Source organism: Tenrec ecaudatus, unplaced genomic scaffold (assembly GCF_050624435.1).
Source record: "Tenrec ecaudatus isolate mTenEca1 unplaced genomic scaffold, mTenEca1.hap1 Scaffold_177, whole genome shotgun sequence".
Classification (NCBI taxonomy): domain Eukaryota; kingdom Metazoa; phylum Chordata; class Mammalia; order Afrosoricida; family Tenrecidae; genus Tenrec; species Tenrec ecaudatus.
The window spans coordinates 290,457-300,272 of record NW_027458075.1 but is presented as its reverse complement, the minus strand read 5'-3'; positions in this window follow the sequence as shown (position 1 = coordinate 300,272).

Below are 9,816 nucleotides of genomic sequence, written 5' to 3'. Positions count from 1 at the left end.
TGGGAGCCACATGCCTGGGGCGCCCAAGCCCTTAGGCTTAGGGAGCCCCGGGCCTGGGGCACCACAACCCTTAGGCTTAGGGAGCCCTATGCCTGGGGCGCCCCAGCCCTTAGGCTTAGGGAGCACCTGGCCTGGGGCGCCCCAGCCCTTAGGCTTTGGGAACCCTGGCCTGAAACGCCCCAGCCCTTAGGCTTAGGGAACCCCAGGCCAGGGGCGTCCAAGCACTTAGGCTTAGGAGCCGCAGGCCTTGGGCGCCCAAGCTCTTAGAGTTAGGAAGCCCCAGGCCTAGGGCGCCCCAGCCCTTAGGCTTAGGAAGCCTCATGCCTGGGGCGCCCCAGCCCTTAGGATAAAGGAACCCCAGGCCTGAGACGCCCCAGCCCTTAGGCTTAGGGAGCCTCATGCCTTGGGCTCCCCAGCCCTTAGGCTTAAGGAACCCCAGGCCTGGGGCACCCCATCCCTTAGGCTTAGGGAGAACCTGGCCAGGGGCGCCCCAGCACTTAGGCTTTGGGAGCCCCAAGCCTGGGGTGCCCCAGCATTTGGCTTAGGGTCCCCCAGACCTGGGGCGCCCCTGCCCTTAGGCTTACGGAGCCCCAGGCCTGGGACTCCACAGCCCTTAGCTTTGGAAGCCCCAGGCCAGGGGCTTCCCAGCCCTTAGGCTTAAGGAACCCCAGGCCTGGGGCATCCCAGACCTTAGGCTTAGGGAGAACCTGGCCAGGAGTGCCCCAGCACTTAGGCTTTGGGAGCCCCAGGCCTGGGGCTTCCCAGCCCTTAGGCTTAGGGAGCCCCAAGCCTGCCCCCCCCAGTCCTTAGGCTTTGGGAGCCCAAGGCCTGGGGCGCCCCAGCCCTTAGGCTTAGGGATCCTCAGGCCTGTGGCGCCCCAGCATTTACACTTTCGGAGCCCAAGGCCTGGGGCGCCCCAGCCCTTAGGCTTAGCGAATCCCAGGCTTGGGGCGCCCCTGCCCTTAGGCTTGGGTAGCCCAGGATGGGGCGCCCCAGCCCTTAAGCTTAGGTAGCCCCAGGCCTGGGGCGCCCCAGCCCTTAGGCTTAGGGAGCCACAGGTGGGGCGCCAAAGCCATTAGGCTTAGGGAGCCCCAAGCCTTGGGCGCCCCAGCCCTTAAGCTTAGGGAGACCCAGGCCTGTGCACCCCAGCCTTTAGGCTTTGGGAACCCCAGGACTGGGGCGCACCAGTCATTAGGCCTTGGGAGCCCCAAACCTGGGGCGCCCCAGCCTTTAGGTTATGGAGCCCCAGGACTGGGGCGCCCCAGCATTTAGGTTTAGGGAGCCCCAGGCCTGGGGCGCCCAGCCCTTAGGATTAGGGATCCCCAGGCTTGGGGTGCCCCAGCCCTTAGGCTTAGGAAGCCCCAGTTTGGGGAGCCCCAGCCCTTAGGCTTTGGGAGCCCCAGGCCTGGGGCGCCCCAGCCCTTAGGCTTAGGGAGCCCCACGCCTGGACCCCCAACCCTTAGGCGTTGGGAGCCCAAGGCCTGGGGCGCCTCAGACCTTAGGCTTAGGGAGCCCCAGGCCAGGGGCGCCCCAGCCCTTAGGCTTAGGGAGCCCCAAGCCTGGCACGCCCCAATCCTTAGGCTTTGGGAACCCCAGGCCTGGGCGCCCCAGCCATTAGGCTTTGGGAGCCGCAGGCCTGGGGCGCTCTAGCCATTAGGCTTTGGGTGCCCCAGGACTGGGGTGCCCCAGCCATTAGGCTTAGGGAGCCCCGGGCCTGGGGTGACCCTGCCCTTAGTCTTAGGGATCCCTAGGTCTGGGGCGCCCCATCCCTTAGGCTTAGGGAGCACCTGGCCTGGGGCGCCCTAGAACTTAGGCTTAGGGAGCCCCAGGCCTGCGGCGCCCCAGCACTTAGGCTTAGGGAGCCCCAGGCCTGGGGCACCCCTGCCCTTAGGCTTTGGGAACCCCAGACTGGGACGCCCCAACCCTTAGGCTTAGGGTGCCCCAGGCCTGGGGCGCCCCAGCCTTTAGGTTATGGAGCCCCAGGACTGGGGCGCCCCAGTATTTAGGTTTAGGGAGCCCCAGCCCTTAGGATTAGAGAGCCCCAGGCTTGGGGTGCCCCAGCCCTTCGGCTTAGGAAGCCCCAGTTTGGGGAGCCCCAGCCCTTAGGCTTAGGGAGCCCCAGGCCTGGGGCGCCCCAGCCTTTAGGCTTAGGGAGCACCACGCCTGAGGCGCCCCAGCACTTAGGCTTTGGGAGCCCAAGGCCTGGGGCGCCCCAGCCCTTAGGCTTAGGGAGTCCCAGGCTTGGGGCCCCCCAGCCCTTAGGCTTTGGACGCCCCAGGCCTGGGGCGCCCCAGCCCTTCGGCTTAGGGTGCCCCATACCTGGGGCCCGCCAACCCTTAGGCTTTGGGAGGCCATGGCCTGGGGCGCCACAGACCTTATGCTTAGGGAGCCCCAGGCCAGGGGCGCCCCAGCCCTTAGGCTTAGGGAGCCCCAAGCCTGGCGCGCCCCAATACTTAGGATTTTGAGCCCCAGGCCTGGGCGCCCCAGCCTTTAGACTTTGGGAGCCGCAGGCCTGGGGCACTCTAGCCATTAGGCTTTGGGTGCCCCAGGACTGCGGTGCCCCAGCCATTAGGCTTAGGGAGCCCCGGGCCTGGGGTACCCCTGCCCTTAGGCTTAGGGATCCCTAGGCCTGGGGCGCCCCAGCCCTTAGGCTTAGGGAGCACCTGGCCTGGGGCGCCCAAGAACTTAGGCTTAGGGAGCCCCAGGCCTGGGGCGCCCCAGCATTTAGGCTTAGGGAGCCCCAGGCCTGGGGCGACCCATCCCATAGGCTTAGGGAGCCCCAGGCTTGGGGCGCCCCTGCCCTTAGTCTTTGGGAACCCCAGATTGGGACGCACCAACCCTTAGGCTTAGGGTACCCCAGGCCTGGGGTGCCCCAGCACTTAGGCTTAGGGAGCCCCAGGTCTTGGGCGCCCCAGCCCTTAGAGTTAGGTAGGCCCAGGTCTAGGGCGCCCCAGCCCTTAGGCTTAGGGAGCCTCAAGGCTGGGGCTCCCCAGCCTTTAGGATTAAGGAACCCCAGGCCTGGGACGCCCCAGCCCTTAGGCTTAGGGAGCCTCATGCCTGGGGGGCCCCAGCCCTTAGGCTTAAGGAACCCCAGGCCTGGGGCGCCCCAGCCCTTAGGCTTAGGGAGAAACTGGCCAGGGGCGCCCCACACTTAGGCTTTGGGAGCCCCACGCCTGGGGCTTCCCAGCCCTTAGGCTTAGGGAGCCCCACGCCTGGGGCACCCCAGCCCTTAGTATTTGGGACCCCAGTCCTGGGGCGCCCCAGCCCTTAGGCTTAGGGAGCTCAGGCCGGTGGCGCCCCAGCACTTAGGCTTAGGGAGCCCCAGGTGTGGGCGCCCCAGCCCTTAGAGTTAGGGTGGCCGAGGCCTAGGGCGCCCCAGCCCTTACGCTTAGGGAGCCTCATGCCTGGTGCTTCCCAGCCCTTAGGATTAAGGAACCCCTGGCCTGGGGCTCCCCAGCCCTTAGGCTAAGGGAGAACCTGGCCAGGGGCGCCCCAGCACTTAGGCTTTGGGAGCCCCAGGCCTGGGGCGCCCCAGCCCTTAGGCTTAGGGAACACCTGGCCTGGGGCGCCCCAGAACTTAGGCTTAGGGATACCCAGGCCTGTGGCTCCCCAGCCCTTATGCTTTGGGAGCCCCAGGCCTGGGATGCCCCAGCCCTTAGTCTTTGGGAACCCCAGGCATGTGGCGCCCCATCCCTTAGGCTTTGGGAACCCCAGGCAGGGGTGCGCCAGCCCGTAGGCTTAGGGAGCCCCAGGCCTGGGACACCCCAGCACTTAGGCTTAGGGAGCCTCATGCCTGGGGCGCCCCAGCCTTTGTTTTAAGGAACCACAGGCCTGGGTCACCCCAGCACTTAGGCTTATGGAGCCCCAGGCCTGGGGTGCCCCAGCCATTAGGCATAGGGACCCCCAGGCCTTGGGCGCCCCTGCCCTTAGGCTTAGGTAGCCCCAGGTCTGGGGCGCCCCAGACTTTAGTATTTGGGACCCCAGTCTTGGGGCGCCCCAGCCCTTAGTCTTAGGGAGGCCCAGGCCTGCGGCGCCCCAAACCCTTGGGCTGTGGGAGCCCCAGGACTGGGGTGCCCCAGTCCTTAGGAAAAGGGAGCCCAGGGCCTGGGGCGCCCCAGCCCTTAGGCTTAGGGAGCACCAAGCCTGAGGCGCCCCAGCACTTAGGCGTTGGGAGCCCAAGGCCTGGGGCGCCCGAGCCCTTAGGCTTTAGGAGCCCCGGCCTGGGATGCCCCAGCCCTTAGGATTAGGGAGCCCCAGGCCTGGGGCGCCCCAGCACTTAGGCTTAGGGAGCCCCAGGCCATGGGCGCCCCAGCCCTTAGAGTTAGGGAGACCAAGGCCTAGGGCGCCCCAGCCCTTAGGCTTAGGGAGCCTCATGCCTAGGGCGCCCCAGCCCTTAGGCTTAAGGAACCCCAGGCCTGGGGCGCCCCAGCACTTAGGCTTTGGGAGCCCCAGGCCTGGGGCTTCCCAGGCCTTAGGCTTATGGAGCCCCACGCTTGGCCCTCCCCCAGCCCTTAGGCTTTGGGAGCCCAAGGCCTGGGGCGCCCCAGCCCTTAGGCTTAGGGAGCCCCAGGCCTAGGGCGCCCCAGCATTTAGGCTTTGGGAGCCCAAGGCCTGGGGCGCCCCAGCCCTTAGGCTTAGGGAGTCCCAGGTTTGGGGTGTCCCAGCCCTTAGGCTTAGGGAGCCTCATGCCTGGGGCGCCACAGCTCTTAGTATTAAGGAACCCCAGGCCTGGGACGCCCCAACCCTTAGGCTTAGGGAGCCTCATGCCTGGGGCGCCCCAGCCCTTAGGCTTATGGAACCTGGCCAGGGGCGCCCCAGCATTTAGGCTTAGGGACCCCCAGGCCTGGGGCGCCCCAGCTCTTAGGCTTAGGGAGCCCTAGGCCTGGGGCTTCCCAGCACTTAGGCTTAGGGACCACGTGGCCTGGGGCGCCCAAGAACTTAGGCTTAGGGAGCACCAGGCCTGAGGCGCCCCAGCACTTAGGCTTTGGGAGCCCAAGGCCTGGGGCGCCCCAGCCCTTAGGCTTAGGGAGTCCCAGGCTTGGGGCCCCCCAGCCCTTAGGCTTAGGGAGCCCCACGCCTGGGGCCCCCCAACCCTTAGGCTTTGGGAGCCCAAGGCCTGGGTTGCCACAGACCTTAGGCTTTGGGAGCCCCAGGCCTGGGGTGCCCCTGCCCTTAGGCTTAGGGATCCCTAGGCCTGGGGTGCCCGAGCCCTTAGGCTTAGGGAGCACCTGGCCTGGGGCGCCCCAGAACTTAGGCTTAGGGAGCCCCAGGCCTTGGGCGCCCAAGCCCTTAGAGTTAGGAAGCCCCAGACCTAGGGCGCCCAGCCCTTAGGCTTAGGGAGCCTCATGCCTGGGGCGCCCCAGCCGTTAGGCTTAGGGAAACCCAGGCCTGGGGTGCCCCAGCCATTAGGATTAGGGACCCCCAGGCCTGGGGCGCCCTTGCGTTTAGGCTTAGGTAGCCCTAGGCCTGTGACGCCCCAGCCCTTAGGCTTTGGGAGCCGCAGGCCTGGGGCGCTCCAGCCATTAGGCTTAGGGAGCCCTAGGCCTGGGGAGCTCCAGCCCTTAGGCTTAGGGAACATTGGCCTGGGGCGCCCCATAATTTAGACTTAGGGAGCCCCAGGCCTGGTGCGCCACAGCACTTAGGCTTAGGGAGCCCCAGGCCTTGGGCGCCCCAGCCCTTAGAGTTAGGGAGCCCCAGGTCTTGGGCGCCCCAGCCCTTAGAGTTAGGGAGCCCCAGGCCTGGGGCGCCCCAGCCCTTAGTATTTGGGACCCCAGTCCTGGGGCGCCCCAGCCCTTAGGCTTAGGGAGCCCCAGGCCTGTGGCGCCCCAAACCCTTAGGCTTTGGGAGCCCCAGGCCTGGGGTGCCCCAGTCCTTAGGAAAAGGGAGCCCCAGGCCTGGGGCGCCCCAGCCCTTAGAATTAGGAAGCCCCAGGTTGGGGAGTCCCAGGCCTTAGGCTTAGGGAGCCCCACGCCTAGGGCGCACCAGCCCTTAGGCATAGGACGCCCCAGGCCCGGGGATCCCCACCCTTAGGCTTTGGGAGGCCCAGGCCTGGGGCGACCCAGCCCTTAGGCTTAGGGAGCACCAGGTAGGCTTTGGGAGCCCCAGGCCTGGGATGCCCCAGCCTTTAGGCTTTGGGAGCCCCAGGCCTGTGGCGCCCCATCCCTTAGGCTTTGGGAACCCCAGGCAGGGGTGCGCCAGCCCTTAGGCTTAGGGAGCCTCAGGCCTGGGGCGCCCCACCCTTAGGCTTAGGGAGCCCCAGGCCTGGGGCGCCCCTGCCCTTAGGCTTACGGAGCCCCAGGCCTGGGACTCCACAGCCCTTAGCTTTGGAAGCCCCAGGCCAGGGGCTTCCCAGCCCTTAGGCTTAAGGAACCCCAGGCCTGGGGTGTCCCAGCCCTTAGGCTTAGGGAGAACCTGGCCAGGGGCGCCCCAGCACTTAGGTTTTGGGAGCCCCAGGCCTGGGGCTTCCCAGCCCTTAGGCTTAGGGAGCCCCACGCCTGGGCCCCCCCAGTCCTTAGGCTTTGGGAGCCCAAGGCCTGTTGCGCCCCAGCCCTTAGGCTTAGGGAGCCTCAGGCCTGTGGCGCCCCAGCACTTACGCTTTGGGAGCCCAAGGCCTGGGGCGCCCCAGCCTTAGGCTTAGCGAATCCCATGCTTGGGGCGCCCCCAGCACTTAGGCTTGGGTAGCCCCAGGATGGGGCGCCCCAGCCCTTGGGCTTGGGTAGCCCCAGGACTGGGGCGCCCCAGCACTTAGGCTTAGGGAGCCCCTGGTGGGGCGCCAAAGCCTTTAGGCTTAGGGAGCCCCAAGCCTTGGGCGCCCCAGCCATTAAGCTTAGGGAGCCCCAGGCCTGGGTTTCCCCAGCCTTTAGGCTTTGGGAGCCCCAGGACTGGGGCACCCCAGTCATTAGGCCTTGGGAGCCCCAGACCTGAGGCGCCCCAGCCTTTAGGTTATGGAGCCCCAGGACTGGGGCGCCCCAGCATTTAGGTTTAGGGAGCCCCAGGCCTGGGCGCCCCAGCCCTTAGGATTAGGGAGCCCCAGGCTTGGGGTGCCCCAGCCCTTAGGCTTAGGAAGCCCCAGTTTGGGGAGCCCCAGCCCTTAGGCTTAGGGAGCCCCAGGCCTGGGGCGCCCCAGCCCTTAGGCTTAGGGAGCACCAGGCCTGAGGCGCCCCAGCACTTAGGCTTTGGGAGTCCAAGGCCTGGGACGCCCCAGCCTTTAGGCTTAGGGAGTCCCAGGCTTGGGGCCCCCAAGCCCTTAGGCTTTGGGTGCCCCAGGCCTTTGGCGCCACAGACCTTAGGCTTAGGGAGCCCCACGCCTGGGGCCCCCCAACCCTTAGGCTTTGGGAGCCCAAGGCCTGGGGCGCCACAGACCTTAGGCTTAGGTAGCCCCAGGCCAGGGGCGCCCCAGCCCTAAGGCTTAGGGAGCCTCAAGCCTGGCGTGCCCTAATCTTTAGGTTTTGGGAGCCCCAGGCCTGGACGCCCCTGCCTTTAGGCTTTGGGAGCCGCAGGCCTGGGGCGCTCTAGCCATTAGGCTTTGGGTGCCCCAGGACTGGGGTGCCCCAGCCATTAGGCTTAGGGAGCCCAGGGCCTGGGGTGCCCATGCCCTTAGGCTAAGGGATCCCTAGGCCTGGGGCGCCCCAGCCCTTAGGCTTAGGGAGCACCTGGCCTGGGGCGCCCCAGAACTTAGGCTGTGGGAGCCCCAGGCCTGGGGCGCCCCAGCACTTAGGCTTAGGGAGCCCCAGGCCTGGGCCGATCCATCACATAGGCTTAGGGAGCCCCAGGCCTGGGGCGCCCCTGCCCTTAGGCTTTTCGAACCCCAGACTGGGACGCCCCAACCCTTAGGCTTAGGGTGCCCCAGGCCTGGGGCGCCCCAGCCCTTAGGCTTAGGGAGCACCAGGCCTGAGGCGCCCCAGCACTTAGGCTTTGGGAGCCCAAGGCCTGGGGCGCCCCAGCCCTTAGGCTTAGGGAGTCCCAGGCTTGGGGCCCCCCAGACCTTAGGCTTTGGGAGCCCAAGGCCTGGGTTGCCACAGACCTTAGGCTTAGGGAGCCCCAGGCCTGGGCGCCCCAGCCTTTAGGCTTTGGGAGCCGCAGGCCTGGGGCGCTCTAGCCATTAGGCTTTGGGTGCCCCGGACTGGGGTGCCCCAGCCATTAGGCTTAGGGAGCCCCAGGCCTGGGGTGCCCCTGTCCTTAGGCTTAGGGATCCCTAGGCCTGGGGAGCCCCAGCCCTTAGGCTTAGGGAGCACCTGACCTGGGGCGCCCCAGAACTTAGACTTAGGGAGCCCCAGGCCTGGTGCGCCACAGCACTTAGGCTTAGGGAGCCCCAGGCCTGGGGCGACCCATCCCATAGGCTTAGGGAGCCCCAGGACTGGGGTGCCCCAGCACTTAGGCTTAGGGAGCCCCAGGCCTTGGGCGCCCCAGCCCTTAGAGTTAGGGAGCCCCAGGCCTAGGGCGCCCCAGCTCTTAGGCTAAGGGAGCCTCATGCCTGGGGCTCCCCTACCCTTAGGATTAAGAAACTCCAGGCCTGCCTGGGACGCCCCAGCCCTTAGGCTTTGGGTGCCTCATGCCTGGGGCGCCCCACTCTTAGGCTTTAGGAACCCCAGGCCTGGGGCGCCCCAGCGCTTAGGCTTAGGGACAACCTGGCCAGGGGATCCCCAGCACTTAGGCTTTGGGAGCCCCAGGCCTGGGGCTTCCCAGCCCTTAGGCTTAGGGAGCCCCAGGCCTGGGGCGCCCCTGCACTTAGGCTTTGGGAGCCGCAGGCCTGGGGCGCTCTAGCCATTAGGCTTTGGGTGCCCCAGGACTGGGGTGCCCCAGCCATTAGGCGTAGGGAGCCCCAGGACTGGGGTGCCCCAGCACTTAGGCTTAGGGAGCCCCAGGCCTTGGGCGCCCCAGCCCTTACAGTTAGGGAGCCCCAGGCCTAGGGCGCCCCAGCTCTTAGGCTTAGGGAGCCTCATGCCTGGGGCTCCCCTACCCTTAGGATTAAGGAACCCCAGGCCTGCCTGGGACGCCCCAGCCCTTAGGCTTTGGGTGCCTCATGCCTGGGGCGCCCCACACCTTAGGCTTTAGGAACCCCAGGCTTGGGGCGCCCCAGCGCTTAGGCTTAGGGACAACCTGGCCAGGGGATCCCCAGCACTTAGGCTTTGGGAGCCCCAGGCCTGGGGCTTCCCAGCCCTTAGGCTTAGGGAGCTCCACGCATGGGGCATCCCAGCCCTTAGGCTTTGGGAGCCCAAGGCCTGGGGCGCCCCAGCCCTTAGGCTTAGGGAGCCCCAGGCCTGGGGCGCCCCTGCACTTAGGCTTAGGGAGCCCCAGGGCATGGGGAGAGCCAACCTATAGGCTTAGGAAGCCCCAGGCCTGGGGCGCCCCAGCCCTTAGGCTTTGAGAGCCCCAGGACTGGGACGCCCCAGCCCTTAGGCTTAGGGAGCCCCAGGTGGGGCGCCAAAGCCTTTAGGCTTAGGTAGCCCTAGGCCTTTTGCGCCCCAACCCTTAAGCTTAGGGAGCCACAGGGCTGGGGCGCCCCAGTCCTTAGGATTTGGGAGCCCCAGGTCTGGGGCGCACCAGCCCTTAGGCTTTGGGAGACCCAGTCCTGAGGCGCCCCAGCCCTTAGGCTTTAGGAGCCCCAGGACTTGGCCGCCCAAGCCCTTAGGCTTTGGGAGCCCCAGGCCTGGGATGCCCCAGGCCTTAGGCTTTGGGAGCCGCAGGCCTGGGGCGCAATAGCCCTTAGGCTTTGGGACCCAAGGCCTGGGGAGTCCCAGCCCTTAGACTTTGGGAGCCGCAGGCCTGTGGCGCCCCAGCCCGTTGTCTTTGCGAGTACCAGGCCTGGGGCTCCCC